Consider the following 15668-nt stretch of genomic DNA (forward strand, 5'->3'; position numbering starts at 1 on the left):
AGTGACTTAAGATCCAATAAAGATATATTTGAAATCTAGATATTCAAGGGAATCAAAAACGAGTTCATCTGCTTCTCTACTTATTCACTTTTTTGGGTGTATGCGCTGCGACCTACAGAGGATCACAGTGCGCACCTTTTTCAAGCTAAGTGTAATGTAAACCATGCATGCATATAAAAACAGGCTGTTCACAGCCATTACACTTGAAAAAGGTGCGTGGTGTGATCATCTGTAGGTCGCAGCGCATACAGCGAAGCGCGTTGCATTCTGGTCCACGGAAGTGACGTCATCCCCCAGAGACCATGCGTCCTAGTAGGATCCATTGTTTGCGCTCCTGCCCTCTCTTTGGTGCCGCAGAGACTTATCCGGAAACCGCTTGTCTGCGAATCGGGCACACGCTCTCCCATTAGCAGCATAAGCATAGCGAATGGATTCCACAGCTACAAGGGACTACAGATTGCGGTTGTGAACTGACTGTCACCAGGACCTCATCTACATGCCTGCATACTACTACTTCTATGTGAGTGCTTTGATGTTACTTTTATATTAAAGTCTGCAGTTTTTCTAAGTGGCGCCTGCTTTTTTCTGTTTCATGTTTTGGAGTCTGGCTTCGGCTCCCCACGCAAGGCTGCCCAGAATAAAAGGACTGCTCTCTCACTCCAGAGCTATATTGCTCAAAGGACTTTATTCATACTTCTGTTAACATGCGCCATTATTGTATATATCCCTGATGTCCAAGGATGCCAGAAAGTCCCCTGGCTGGAGGGCAGTGACGACAGAGTGAACCGATTCCATCCGGAATCTTGTACCTACATGAAGCAATTGAAGGCCCTGAGGTCCAGAATTGGGCGAACGCCCTCCTTCTTTGGTACTATGCACAGATTGGAGTAAAACCCCTGAAACCGATCCTGTACTGGGACAGGAATAACCACCCCGCGTTTCAGCAGGTCTTGAACTGCCCCAAATAGGGCTTCCTGACGATTCGGTTGTAGCTGGCATTGGAGGGAAAAACAATCTGTTTGGTGAGCAGGATAGAAGCTCTATCTTGTACCCTGAAGACACTACTTTGCAAACCCACCGGTCGGGGACCTGAGATGTCCACCGGGTTGCGATTTCGCGAAGACGTCCCCCCACCTGAGAGATGGGTGGGGGAAAACCTTCATGCAGACGTAGCTTTGTCTGCAGGTTTGTTGAGTTTGCGAGACCAGGGACGTCTCAGTCCCTGAGCAGGCGCTTTATCGGCCTGTGGTCTTTTACCCACCGTACTGGGCATCCTGGACAGTGCATCTTCCGCATGGTAACGGAGATGACTGTTGGCCAGGCTACTGCGACTAGGCCCTGTAGACCGGTCCGATTCGAGCCCTGGAGCGTATAGCTCCCCGGCCACCCGTAGAGCGACGGGTATGTCGTGGACGACCCAGCGCGCAGCTATGGTCAGCACACGCTCAATGGTCGAGACTGGGAAGAATACAAGGATCTGGGATCCAGCCTGTCGCACAGTCGGCAGTTGATCGAAGCATATCCACCGCATTGTAATGAAGGTGGCTGTCGGCCAGGCTACTGCGGCTCGGCCCTGTAGACTGGTCCGATGCAAGCCCTGGAGCGTATAGCTCCCCGGCCACACATAGAGCGACGGGTATGTCATGGACGACCCAGCGCGCAGCTATGGTCGGCACGCGCTCGATGGCCGAAACTGGGAAGAATACAAGGATCTGGGATCCAGCCTGTCGCCCAGTCGGCAGTTGATTGAAGATTGCAGGAAAAACTTAAATAAATAAATGAATAAAAAATCCAAAAAATGAATCCAAACTAAAAGCCTCCAAGCCATGGACCTGAAGGGAGCCATGTCTTCTCCTTAGACTAGGCAGAAAAAATTGAATTGCTTGGTGCAGGCTGAGGGGATATAGTCAGTGGGACTGCACCATGGGCGGGGCGGTTCTGCTTTGAAGTTAACACTTCTGCCTAGTCACTCCTTAAGATAGATAGGCTAATCCCACTATGTCAAGATTAAAGCCCCATACACACCATCAGATTATCTGCAGATTTTTGTCTTCAGATTTACCAAAACCATGTAGTACAAGGGCCTGCCTGATTGCATACAAATTGAAACTCTTAAGGTTTGACCTCATATTTTAGACCCCATTCACACCTTCGCGTTTTGTCGCATGTAGCGCGACGCGAACAAACGCCAGAGGGACGAAAAGCAATGAAAGTCAATGGGGATGGTTCACATCTGAACGCTGATGCGCCTGACGCGCATCGCCTGTAGTCAAAAGAAGTTCTGGACCCTTTTCTGTCGCGCAATACGCGCGATATGCGCGTATTTGAGCGTTTTTGGTTTTCCATTGAAATCAATGTAAAACGCCAGATACGCGCGTATTGCGCGACAACAAGCGTTTGCTACAGGCGTTTTGTCAATAGAACTTGTCGCCCATGCAGAAGATTTAAAAAATCTACCAACATAGCAACAAGTGATGAAAAGATGATAGTTTTTCCTATTGGCTAAAAAAAAACCGTCTAAGTACAAAAACGTCGGACAACGCTGTATGCAAACGCGCATATTAGCATGAATACGCGCGAAAAAAACGCCTAAAAAAACCGCCGGAAAACGACGCTATTGCCTACGCCTAGGTGTGAATGCAGCCATATGGTTTTGGTAAATCTGAAGACAAAAATCTGCAGAAAATCTGATGGTGTGTATGGGGCTTTAGGCTGTGTCCATCCATGAACGAAAGAGAAAAATGCTTTTTCAAGCTAGCTAGAGTCCCTGGTATGCCTGGTTTCCAGCCTATCTCCTCCATTCATAACTGTTTAAAAAAGTCTGTCTTGTTCCTGGTTGTCCATGTCTGCTTCCTGTCCAGACCTTGACCTGATTCCTAGTTATCTGCTGCCTGTCTTGATGTTTGGCATGTTCCTAGTTATCTGTGTCTGCTTCCTGTCCTGACCGCGGCCTGGTTCCTTGTTATCCATATCGGCCTCCTGTCCTGATCCTTGGCTTGTTCCTGATTACTAATGTCTGATTCCTGTCCAGACCTTGACCTGATTCCTAGTTATCTGCTGCCTGTCTTGATCTTTGGCATGTTCCTGGTTATCTGTGTCTGCTTCCTGTCCTGACCGCGGCCTGGTTTCTTGTTATCCATATCGGCCTCCTGTCCTGATCCTTGGCTTGTTCCTGGTTATACATGTCTGCAGAGCAAGCACTTATATTGAGGTACAGCCAAGAGAGAGAGAGAGAGAGAGAGAGAGAGAGAGAGAGACTTGTAAAGCGCAACACATGCGAACCGAATCGCCTCTGGGCGCTGTATCCATTTCATGGGTAAGGAACCCCTTGACCTCAGAAGAGATGGGTTTTAATCTTTCTCCTGAAGGCCAAGTGGTCCGACTCCAGTCGGATGGTGGTTGGTAGTGCATTCCACAGGCGAGGTCCCTGGACTGCAAATCTTCGATCTCCTTTGGACTTGTATCTGGCCTTGGGTAATCAGAGTCTGTGTCAATCTAGCTCTTCAAGATTAATGGCCAGAATGGCATTCCTTGTGCTACTGTAGATCCTTCCAGACTAGGCCAGGGAAATAAGACCAAGGTATTGAAAGGTTGCTTTTATCAAACGCAAACCCAAGATGTCCATGCTTCATGTTTATAAAAGTCCTGCATACATAGGTGTTTTTTACTTCTGTTTAGTATTTTTCGATTGTAAATTTTTCTTAAATTCACTGTATTATTAAGACTGCTAAGTAAAGCACACTCAGTTCATACAGCACTGCTTGATACATTAGGAAAATCTTGTCAGAGTCTTAAAAGAGTATTTCTATAAAATGTTTTTATAAAATCAACAGGATTTAACATACTTAGAAGTGCATTTGGGGACATGCACAGTGATACAGAACAGGAAGGACTTTGTGAATGATTAAAATATAGATTTATTGCTCATTTCCTGCCAAAATCGCACTATCCCTTCCAAAAACTAAGAGATGAGATGCAGCGAGAACTCCCGGTGACCTTAAAGGCAGCAGTGCGGTAATCACAGTACTCAGAATGCATTACTCGAATTTTTAGGATAAAGTGACAGTCCTGTATAGAAGAAGAATGTATTTGTTTAATGAGCTGTGGTAGCAATCCCAAATGAGGCAAACAAACCCCTAGTAATTTGGTCCAATAGGTCCAATACACAGATTGAAAACTAACATTTTAGTATATAATGTACCGGTATGTATTTTGTATATAAGAAAGCTAATTCCACGATTTGTAGATTAATGTAAAATGCTTATTTTTTTATTTATTTTTTTAGTAACAGTACTATTACTTTTACAGTTGCATAAAAACTGTGGTCCAATGAAAAAAATAAGGATATTATTTTAAATGGCAGACTATTTGTGTAACTTATTCCAATATTTATAAAGTCTGTAATGACTCATAAAAATGCTCACACTGGCCCGGATTCACAAAGACTCACGCCGACGTATCTACTGATATGCCGTCGTAAGTCCAAATGAGCGCCGTCGTATCTATACGATGATTCTTTAAATGAGATACGCCTGAATTTTGCCAAGATAAGACCGACGTAAGTCTCCTACGCCGGCGTATCTTGGGGTCATATTTACGCTGGCCGCAAGCAAGGGGCGTTTCCGTTGATTTATGTAAATGAGCAAGATACGCCGATTCACGAACGTACTTGCGCCCGTCGCTGTAATCTACGTCGGTTACGTAAGGCGTTTTTCCGGCGTAAAGTTAAACCACCAAAAAGCTGGTCTAAGTCGTTTAGGGTATGGACGTCGGAACTGCCGTCGGATTTTACGCCGTTTACGTAAGTCGTACGTGAATGAGGCTGGGCGTAAGTTACGTTCACGTCGTACGCATTGAGCCGTCGTATCTTAGGGAGTATTTGCGACGTGATTCTGAGCATGCGCGCACATGCGCCGTTCGTTCGGCCATGCATTTACATGGGGTCACGCTTCATTATAATACTACACGCCCACTGCCTTGCTATTTTGAATTACGCAGGCTTACGCCGGCCCATTTACGTTATGGCGGCGTAAATATGGGAGCAAGTGCTTTGTGAATACTCAGCTTGCCTCTCAATGTTACGTCGGCGTAGCGCATATGAGATGTGCTACGCCTATCTAAAGATGCGCCGATCTCTCTGAATCCGGGCCACATTTCCTAAACATCCTACAGTACAGGGATCGACAAATCCCGGGCGCCAGGTCGTCATGGCGACTAGAAATAGTGTCCTGGCGACTTGGCTTGGAAGGTGGGCAAAAAAAAAAAAGCTGGTGCCATCTGGTGGTGAGCCGTTGGTATTACAAGTTATTACCACCAGATGTGAGCTGGCGCCATCTGGTGGTGGCCGTTGGTATTACAAGTTAAGCATTACAAGTTAAACAGCAATTCTAATGTCATTTTTCACTATTTTCACTGCCATATTCTTCCCTCTAATTAGAACCCCCAAACATTATATATATTTTTTATCCTAACACCCTAGAGAATAAAATGGCGATCGTTGCAATACTTTCTGTCACGTCGTATTTGCGCATCGGTCTTACAAGCGCACTTTTTTTGGGAAAAAAATACACTTTTTTTAATTAAAAAATAAGACAACAGTAAAGTTATCCCCATTTTTTTAAAATATTATGAAAGATAATGTTACGCCGAGTAAATTCACACCCAACATGTCACGCTTCAAAATTGCGTTTGAACACCGTTTACATATGCGGGCGCTGCTCGCTTATGTGTTCGCTTCTGCGTGCAAGCTCGTCGGGACGGGGTGCTTTTTCTGGCTCCTAACTTTTTTAGCTGGCTCTTAGATTCCAAGCAAATTTGTCAACCCCTGCTACAGTAGATACACCTTTAAAAATTGTTCAAAGATAACTTTTAAGGATATTTGCAGTGACATTGGTAATGTACAGGACGCAGATGCGATCTATACACCGATTTATGGTGTGTACAGGACACAATAACACTAAGGCCCCTTTCACACTAAGGCGGTTTGCAGGTGCTATTGCGCTAAAAATAGCGCCTGCAAACCAACCCTAAACAGTGGCTGCTGTTTCTCCAGTGTGAAAGTCCGAGGGCTTTCACACTGGAGTGGTGCGCTAGCGGGACCGCTCCAAAAGTCCTGCTAGCAGCATCTTTGGAGCAGTGAGCGGTGTGTTTACCGCTCCTTCCCATTGAAAGCAATAGGATACCGCAGCTATACCACCGGCAATGCGCCTCTGAGGCGCATTGCTGGCGGTATAGCCGCGGTGTTGCATTGCTTTCAATGGGAAGGAGCGTGGAGGAGCAGTAAGCAATGGGAAACCGCGGCTATCCCACCGGCAATATACGCCTCTGCAGAGGCGCGTTGCCGGCGGCATTAACTCTTTTTCGGCCGCTAGCGGGGGTTAAAACCGCACTGCTAGTGGCCGAATTCCGCCGCAATTCCAACGGTATAGCGGCGCTATACCGCCACCGCACCTCCCACCCCAGTGTAAAGGGGCCTTAAAGGGGTTGTAAAGGTAAAAAAAAAAAAAATAGCTTCCTTCACTTACCTCATCCTTCGATTTTGCTTTTGAATGTCCTTATTTCTTCTGATAAATCCTCACTTCCTGTTCTTCTTCTGTCTGTAACTCTTTCTCCCTGGTGTGGAGTGTCGTGCTCGAGCCCTCCCCTGGAATACAGGAGATTTAGGACGCTCTCTACGTTGCAGATAGAGAAAGGAGCTGTGTGTTAGTGGGCATCCTGACTCTCCTGTATTCCAGGGGAGGGGTCGAGGACAACACTCCACACCAGGGAGAAAGCCTTGCATTACTGTGTGGAGTTACAGACAGAAGAACAGGAAGTGAGGATTTCTCAGGCCCCATACACACGATAGAATTTATCCGCGAATACGGTCCAGCGGACCGTTTCCGCGGATAAATCCTCTCGAGGATTTCGGCGGATTTTCATGCGATGGAGTGTACACACCATCGCATTGAAATCCGCGCCGAAATTCTCTGTCGATGACGTGTCGCGCCGTCGCCGCGATTATGACACGGCGACGTGCGCGACGCTGTCATGTAATGATTAGACGCATGCGTGGAATTCCTTATAACGCATGCGGGGGATCCCTTCGGACGGATGGATCCGGTGAGTCTGTACAGACCAGCGGATCCATCCGTTGGGATGAACTCCAGCAGATGGATATGTTCTGCATGTCAGCAAATATTCGATCTGCTGGAATCCATCCCAGGGGAGAAATATCCGCGGAAAAAGATCCGCTGGCATGTACACACCATAGGATCTATCCGCTGAAACCCATTTGCTGGGATTTATCTGCGGATGGATTCTATGGTGTGTACGGGGCCTCAGAAGAAATAAGGACATTTAAAAGCAAAATGGAAGGATGAGATAAGTGAGGGAGGACTGCACTAAGGTAAAGGAAGCTATTTAGGATTTGTTTTTCTCCTTTACAACCCCGTTAAGCAGGAAGCACCCTATTGTGAGGATGCAGGAATCTCAGGCTGGTGGCAGAATCAACATGCATTTCATTCTTACCCCTGCCTAAAATGTAACTGAAGGCAAAACATATTTTTGTTTTGTTTTGGACAGAGAGTGGGGATGGATTGGAATACCTGTCGGGTTTTTATTGCTACCCATGTTAAAGCGTTACTAAAAAAATCACATCCAGTGGCGCGCCGCGTCACTGGATGTGATTGACAGCAGCGCCAGCCAATGGCTGCGCTGCTCTCAATCCATCCGCTTTAGCCAATCAGCGGCCAAGCTGAGCGGCGAAGTGGATCGCGGAACCGCGCGCGGACCTTTCGTGCCCAGTGTGAAAGGGGCTTAATAGAGGAGAAATCTGGGACTGCCAAAAGATTCCCTTAATTTGAAGGGATTTCCTCTCACTTCCTGTATTGGCTATGGGACAGGAAGTGAAGGGAAATCTCCACAGATGACAAAAAAAATAGCAAGTGTTTTAACCCTCCCTTACATATCCAAAATAAAAAAAATACCTGTAATTCTGCTTTATAAAAACAAACATCACCTATTTATAAAGCACAGCAATGTTCTTTACTAATATGCATTTTACCAGTAAAACCAGTTTTCTGGAGAGCGGTATAAGACACGGGCTCTTAAAATCACTATGCCTGGATTATATGCAGGAACCTTCAGGTGATTAGACGCTGACAAAGAAAAAAATATTACTGGGACATCCCCCATATCCCATTTTCCCCTCCCATTTCCAGCTATCCTCAGTTTTGTAGCAAGTAAATGCAGAAATATTTCTGGTGCCCCCATATGGGAGTTGTCATTTTACTAATTCCTCCCCTTTACATCTCATTATACATCACATCTGTAGATGGACTAGGCGCAGGGGCTGTGTATCCTATGCAATCTATCATGCCATTAAACATCTAGAGCAGGGGCAGCCCAAAGCATGTGTAAAGGGATGCTGGGGGTGCCATCCCCCAGCACACTGAACACTGACTCACCTCGATTCTCTCTCTGTGCAGCCTGAGATAGAAATGGGAGGCATTCCAACTGGAGTTGGTGGAGACAGTGCGGGATCCAAGACTCCCAGTGTTAGGAATTCATCCCTGCACATCAGCACTCAGCAGCCACTGAAAACTAGAACTCTCATGTCAGGAAGAGGAGCGGCCCCTCCCCCAAGCGCTGCCAGGCTGGACGGGCTGCCCTATGCTCACACATCAGTTCTGGACAGACACACCTATGTTCAGAACACTAGTTCTGGACGGACACAAACAAGGAGAGAAGGAGGGAGGGGAGAACTCTGGCACTTCGACGCCCCCACCTCTGCAGGCGCCTGGGTGCAATGTACCCTGTGCACCCTGCCTAGGATCGGCCCTGATAAGAATGAAGGGAAGTGACCTGTGGCCTGGACTGTATTCCAGGAAACAGATTTTACTTGTAAGTCAAAAATCACAGGACACAGACTCTTTAAAATATGACTGGGACTGTCCAAAAGCAGTTCAACTAAGGAGTAGGCAGTTCAGCAACAATGTCAACAGACCCACATAACAACGTGTAAGGTCAGGCAATAGAAAATTCCTAATAGGTTTGAAAGGTTGCTTCTGTAGAGCCAAGAGAAACCAATTTTGGTGTCAAGAGGAAACAGGAGATTGGACAGGAGGAGCGATGTGAGCTTTGCCTTAAACAAAGATCCTAACCAGAGAATGAGAAGCTACAGGTCTCTGAAACAGAATGGCCAAGATTTGTCCCATGATAAATCTGACCTTCAGTACTTGGCCAAGACCAGGCTAATGGAGGGACAGAATGTGTCCCATGGAGTACTTTCTATAATGAAAGTCCCTTACCTTGCATCAAGCAAAGTAAGACTTAAGTCTCGTACACACGACCGGTTTTCCCATCGGAAAAACTGCCGTGAGAGCTTTTGGCGGGGAAAACCTGCCGTGTGTATGCTCCATCGCAGTTTTCCAGAAAACTGCCGGAAAAAAAAAAGAGCCGGCTTTCTTTTTTCCCGTCGGGACTCCCGGCTGACTTTTTCCTGTCTGGAAAACCGGTCGTGTGTATGCTTTTCTGAGGGGGAAAAAAACCACACATGCTCAGAATCAAGTATGAGATGGGAGCGCTCGTTCTGGTAAAACTAGCGTTCGTAATGGAGATAGCACATTCATCACGCTGTAATGGACTGAAAAGCACGAATCATCATTCACCAAACTTTTACTAACACGAGGATCAGCAAAAGCAACCCAAAGGGTGATTGTTAATCAGTTATTTAAAGTCCATCTAAATCTACCAATCCATCTAACGCTACCCTCCCCAGACAATGCTACTGACCAGGGGTGGCTCAGTTGCTCCTCCATAGATAGAGAAGTCACCCTAAACCCCTCACACTATGTAGTGCATTTTGTTTTACCTTTTATTCACATGTGCTTTGATCTCTTAAGAACGATCTGTGTTTATATCGCTCTTCAGAGAGCATTTGACAGGCAGTGAAGAGGTGCTGTTTTTCACCGCCTGTTTTAAGACTTTGAGTCCTGCACCAGCACGTGGATGTGGGGCGCTTTAAGATAAGGTGACCAGATTTTTTAAATGAAATCTGGGGACATATTTTTTCCTTACTAGTAATGGCAACAATCAGCGACTCTCTGCCCGTCGCCGCCTCACAGCCTGTTAGGTCTTATTCTCCGGGCCCCGGCTACTACTGGAGGAAGATCACTCTGCCAGGGAAGGTAAGGAGATAGGCAGGTGGCTGGCCAGGATTTGAGCCAAGGCAGAAGAACATGCGAGGGAAGCTGAATGGGCATGCACCCGAAACTGAAGAAATATTCCCTCCGCTCCGACCAGCACATGATCATCAGAAAGGGGCACAGATAATGGGAAAAATACAACCCCCCATGCTAAAAGGCACGGCGGAGCGGGGGGTGTAATTCTAATCTTTTTGTTTTAATTAAGTCTTTGAAATTGCCCCTGCCCCCTATTAAATCCAATCTGGGGACAAAACCGGGGACAGACTTGGTCTGGGGACAGTGTCCTCAATCAGGGGACTGTCCCCTGAAACTGGGGATGTCTGGTCACCCTACTTTAAGAGCAACCCTATTCACTTGAATCAGTCACATTTAGTGGGTGTTACACCCATCAGAAGCAACAGGGGGTATAATTCCTGCTGCGGCTGTGGCATTTGACAACCCAGGCCTGCAGAATATATGGGGATATATGCAGATATATGCAGAAATATGCAGGAAAAAACAGGCACTGGACTGCAGTGTAATCAAATGACCTCTGCTGTCCGTATGACCACTGGCCCCACACCCACCCCATCTTGGCTTAGTAGGGCCTGCAACCACCTTAGAGCACCAGGATATAGGGGGGGGGTGCACAGGGCCGCAGATAAGGTAGCACAGCCAACCCTCCTGTACCAGGCCCAATCAGTTCAAAAGTGGGGCCCGGTCACCTGCCAAGCCAGCTGCACTGCCGTATTGCTGACACTAAGTCTCTTGTGGCTCTCCCTACAGCTCTGCAAGCTTCTCCTGCTGCGCTGTGGGGGGATCGATTCTAGTATTTTTGCCACAACTCCTCTGATCACCCCCACCCACCTTTTTGGTCCCACCTGTGTGTCCCCCTCCCCTGCAGAGCTGTCAACTTCCCTCCTCTCGTGTCAGCTGCTGTATGCACATAGGCGAATAGATTTTAAAATGGAGAGTGGGGAGGGGACCATAACATATGCCATATATACCGGCCCCCTTCTTTCCTGAATGAACACAGTGAACGATCAGTACAGATTGCTCACGTGTCCATTCGTCACTGAAGCATAGTAAACTGAAGGGTGTGCATTCGCCTGTGTGAATCTTTGCCTGTCCCTTAGCTATCTCTCTTTTTTTTTTTTACTGTCCATATGTAAACCTTTAAAAGTGGTATCTGATCATTTTTAAGTGGTGCCACATTTAAAAAAAAAATCTTTGTGTCATAAAAATAATTGTAATGTCTTTAAAAAAGGGAAAAATCCCCCTTCACTTTTGCATGGAACAAAGCTGCTAACCCTGGAGCAAGCAGATAAATGGCCGCATTCACACAAACTGCATCTATTTCATTTTATTGTGTTAGTATAAAAAAAAAAAATGGCACCTTAACCCTGTTAAATTCAGCAAAATATAGAAACAGCTTTTTAATATGCATACATATTCAGACGATGGCCCCTTATAGCTATAGTGTATGCATACCAAAACACCACATGGCACTGCAGGTACCGGTGACGTGATAACAGCTGCATGCATTCTATTCATTTAGATTCAGTCTTTCCTGTCTGCACAGTTAAGCACGTTTCATTGGAGTCATTAATGAGACAGATATTGCTGGTGTTGTGTGCGATGTTCCAAAACGTACAAGGCCTGGCAGCTACGGGGTTAATGACTACTGGGGGGATGGGGAGAGAGCTTGGTTAGAATGTTCTGGAGGATACGTTATCAATGTCTAGAGTTCCAGGTTTGTTCTCTAGAGCCTCTGGAATGAATAATTCAAGCCTGTGCTAAGGATAAGATGGCAGTCAGTAAACAAATATATGGCTATCCAAACACACAGCATCCTCCTGGCTGCAACCATCTGTCCTTTCTCCCCTCTGATATATAAAGAGTATATACCCAGTATAAGGCCTGGTTCACACCTATGAATTTTTTGGTGCATTTTCCATTTTTCAGAAACGCGCTACAGTCCATTTAATATGGTTTCCTACGGATGTAGTTCACATCTGTGCATTTTATGGAAAGGGCCAGGGACTTTTTTTCTGGTTCATGGTTCCATAGGCTTTAATGGATCAAAAATGTGCATTGAAAAATGCAAAATGCACCTATAAAATGTAAACTGCAAAGGTGTCAACGAGGCCTAAAAAGGCTTATGTCTTCTACAAGGCCTAAGAAGGCTTATGTCTTCTACCAGGCCTAAGAAGGCTTATGTCTTCTACAAGGCCTAAGAAGGCGTATGTCTTCTACAAGACTTGAAAAGGCTTATGTCTTCTACCAGACCTGAGAAGGCTTAGGTCTTCTACAAGACCTGAGAAGGCTTATGTCTTCTACAAGACCTAAGAAGGCTTATGTCTTCTACAAGGCCTAAGAAGGCTTATTGTCTTCTACAAGGCTTAAGAAGGCTTATGTCTTCTACAAGGCCAAAGAAGGCTTATGGTCTTCTAAAAGGCCAAAGAAGGCTTATGTCTTCTACAAGGCTTATGCCTTCTACAAGGCCAAAGAAGGCTTATGGTCTTCTACAAGGCCAAAGAAGGCTTATGGTCTTCTAAAAGGCCAAAGAAGGCTTATGTCTTCTACAAGGCTTATGCCTTCTACAAGGCCATAGAAGGCTTATGGTCTTCTACAAGGCCAAAGAAGGCTTATGGTCTTCTACAAGGCCAAAGAAGGCTTATGGTCTTCTACAAGGCCAAAGAAGGCTTATGGTCTTCTACAAGGCCAAAGAAGGCTTATGGTCTTCTACAAGGCCAAAGAAGGCTTATGGTCTTCTACAAGGCCAAAGAAGGCTTATGGTCTTCTACACGGCCAAAGAAGGCTTATGGTCTTCAAGGCCAAAGAAGGCTTATGGTCTTCAAGGCCAAAGAAGGCTTGTGGTCTTCAAGGCCAAAGAAGGCTTATGGTCTTCAAGGCCAAAGAAGGCTTATGGTCTTCAAGGCCAAAGAAGGCTTATGGTCTTCAAGGCCAAAGAAGGCTTATGGTCTTCAAGACCAAATAAGTCTTATGGTCTTCTACAAGGCCTAAGGAAAGCTTATAGGTCCACATGCACCATCTGCCATAATTGTACATATCCAAAGCCACATTTTGTGTTCATTTCTTCAGGTGACATGTAATAAAAGTGACATGTTGATAATAATTATTCCCAGCATTTTAACAGTACAGTACAGTGGAACAGTAGATGTTGGTGCTGGTATGTTTCAGTGAAGTAAGTTCGACATTTGTTGCAGAGGATCACAGTGGCAAACAAGTGGTTAAAATGAACCAATGCTTTACATATACAGGCCTAAACCAGTCTTTTTTTTATCCAGGGTTCTTCAGGGGTGCCTTGGCAAAATGCCTAAAAATTGCCACAAATTTCTTAAAAAATGTCAACAAACTGGAAGGTGGATCAAGCCTGTCTTTTATTGTTACACAAAGCCAGGAGGTTTTTATTGTGTAGCAATACAACCTTGGGTACCGTGCGGGCCAGCTATCGGCATCTTAACAACTAATGAAGCCATAGGTTGATAGGGAGGACGTTGGGCACCTAGAGATGTCCTATTTTGCACCTCCCCTGCCCCTCTCTGTCAGCGCTGGGGTCATGTTAGCTAAATGAGGGAGAGAAACTAATGGAGAACAGAAAGCTTAAAGCGGAGCTCCACCCAAAAGGTGAAGTTCCGCTTTAAAGTGTTACTAAACCCACAACAGTAAAATCTGTCTGTTTATGCAGTAAAGCATGCTTGTTATATTTACTGTGGAAACTAAGGGGTTAATCCTCTGCATTGTGTACACAAGGCTGTATGATCCTGCCCTTCTTCCACAGTACCCAATCCATCTCATGATAGAACAGAGTCTTGGGGGCACTCTGCACATGCTTAGTCTGGTTTGTATTTTTTGGGTGAGTGCATGTGATCAGCACAGGGCCAATCAGCACTGTCCAGACAGAAAGTCGGGGTCATGCAGCCTCCTAGGACAGTCCAAGGAGAACGAAAATTCCTCCTACAAACTTTATTCAGTGCTCGGCTGGACATTGATAGAATTTATAAGACTGCTGATGAGAAAGCGTATTTAGCAGTTTATATTTATTAAAATAGTTGCATTTTCATGTTCTGTGTACTGTGGGAGATCAGATATAGTGAATTCAGGGTTCTGGGTTTAGTATCCCCTGCCACATTTGACAACCATGTTTTATTTTACACTCTAAATATGGCAAAAAATGTGACTAATTCCTTTTAGATCTCTGCCCTGTGCCGCCTCTACCCCAACCCCAATAGCAATACTTAAAGCGGAGTTCCACCCAAAAATGGAACCGCCGCTTTTCAGAACCCTCCCCCCCTCCGGTGTCCCATTTTCCACCTTTCAGGGGGGAGGGGGCAGCAGATACCTGTTTAATACAGGTATTTTCTCCCACTTCCGGACATAGATAGCCGCATTATCTGCAGGTATCTACGCCAACCCCCCTTGCGCTGTATTCTGGGAGACACACAGGTCCCAGAAGACAGAAGGGACCATTCAAATCGCGCAGCGTGAGTCACACATGTGCAGTAGGGAACCACAAGGCTTCACTTCCTCATTCCCTTACCGAAGATGGAGGCGGCAGCACCCGAGAACCGAGCGATAGATCGGCTTCGGGTGCCGACATCATGGGCGCGCTGAACAGGTAGTGAGTGTCCTTCTTTTAAAAGTCATAATAAAAAAATAATAAAATCGACGGACCTCCGCTTTAAAGCCAAACTGAATTACAAAATAGTAATGTGGGTAATAGTCCCTCAGCGTTTTAGCCATAAAAAATCCCAACCTAGCCAATATCTTTTTCTGCTGAATTACACTGGAACACCAGCCAAACAGCTAAATACACCACTGTTTTTCCATTTGATCGGAACAAGCAGGGCACATCAGTTGTGGTGGTGTGCACACTACACATCCCAAAGTCCATCTCAGGAACAGAAAAAGGAGGGTGGCTATGTTCCTACATACAGTGGAACTATAGGTGTGCACCCCAAAGCTCAAACACACATGCCTTTCTCTGCAGCCTCAGCTGCACTGGACAGTGAATAAATGGGAAGTGCTCTGTGCTGAGCAGCTTAGTGTTCATTCACAAACGGAAACATAGTAAACCACAGTTTACTATGCTTCAGTTGTGAATGGACACAGTGAGTGAGTGTGTTCATATATAAAAGGAAGGGGTCAGTAAATCACATTTACTTCATCTTCCTCCTGAAACATATCCTGCAGCAGCCGGGGGGAGAGGAGAGGAGGGAAGCCAGCAGCACTGCAGGGCAGAGGGGGGCAACAAGAGGGGGGAAGCCCAAGCAGTAGGTGAAATTGGCATCGCACATAGCGATTAGGGTGTGCCCAGGCACACCCCCTGCACACGCCTGTGAGTGGGACCATGGAGAACAAATGTAGCCACCCTCTAACAGGAAGTCAGATCACAAATTTTTTTTGGATGGAGGCTGATGCTGAGCAAACTGTTGGCGCTATATAAATCCTGTATAATAATAACACTAGAAGGCAGTT

The 15668-nt window shown here is 46.0% G+C and overlaps 1 protein-coding gene across 1 annotated transcript in view; it reads right to left on the reverse strand.

The window, feature by feature from the left end:
• CIB2 (calcium and integrin binding family member 2) overlaps nucleotides 1-15668 on the reverse strand; it is a 40569-nt gene that overhangs the window by 22157 nt on the left and 2744 nt on the right. The window lies entirely within an intron of this gene.

This window comes from Rana temporaria, chromosome 3 (assembly GCF_905171775.1).
Source record: "Rana temporaria chromosome 3, aRanTem1.1, whole genome shotgun sequence".
Taxonomy (NCBI): domain Eukaryota; kingdom Metazoa; phylum Chordata; class Amphibia; order Anura; family Ranidae; genus Rana; species Rana temporaria.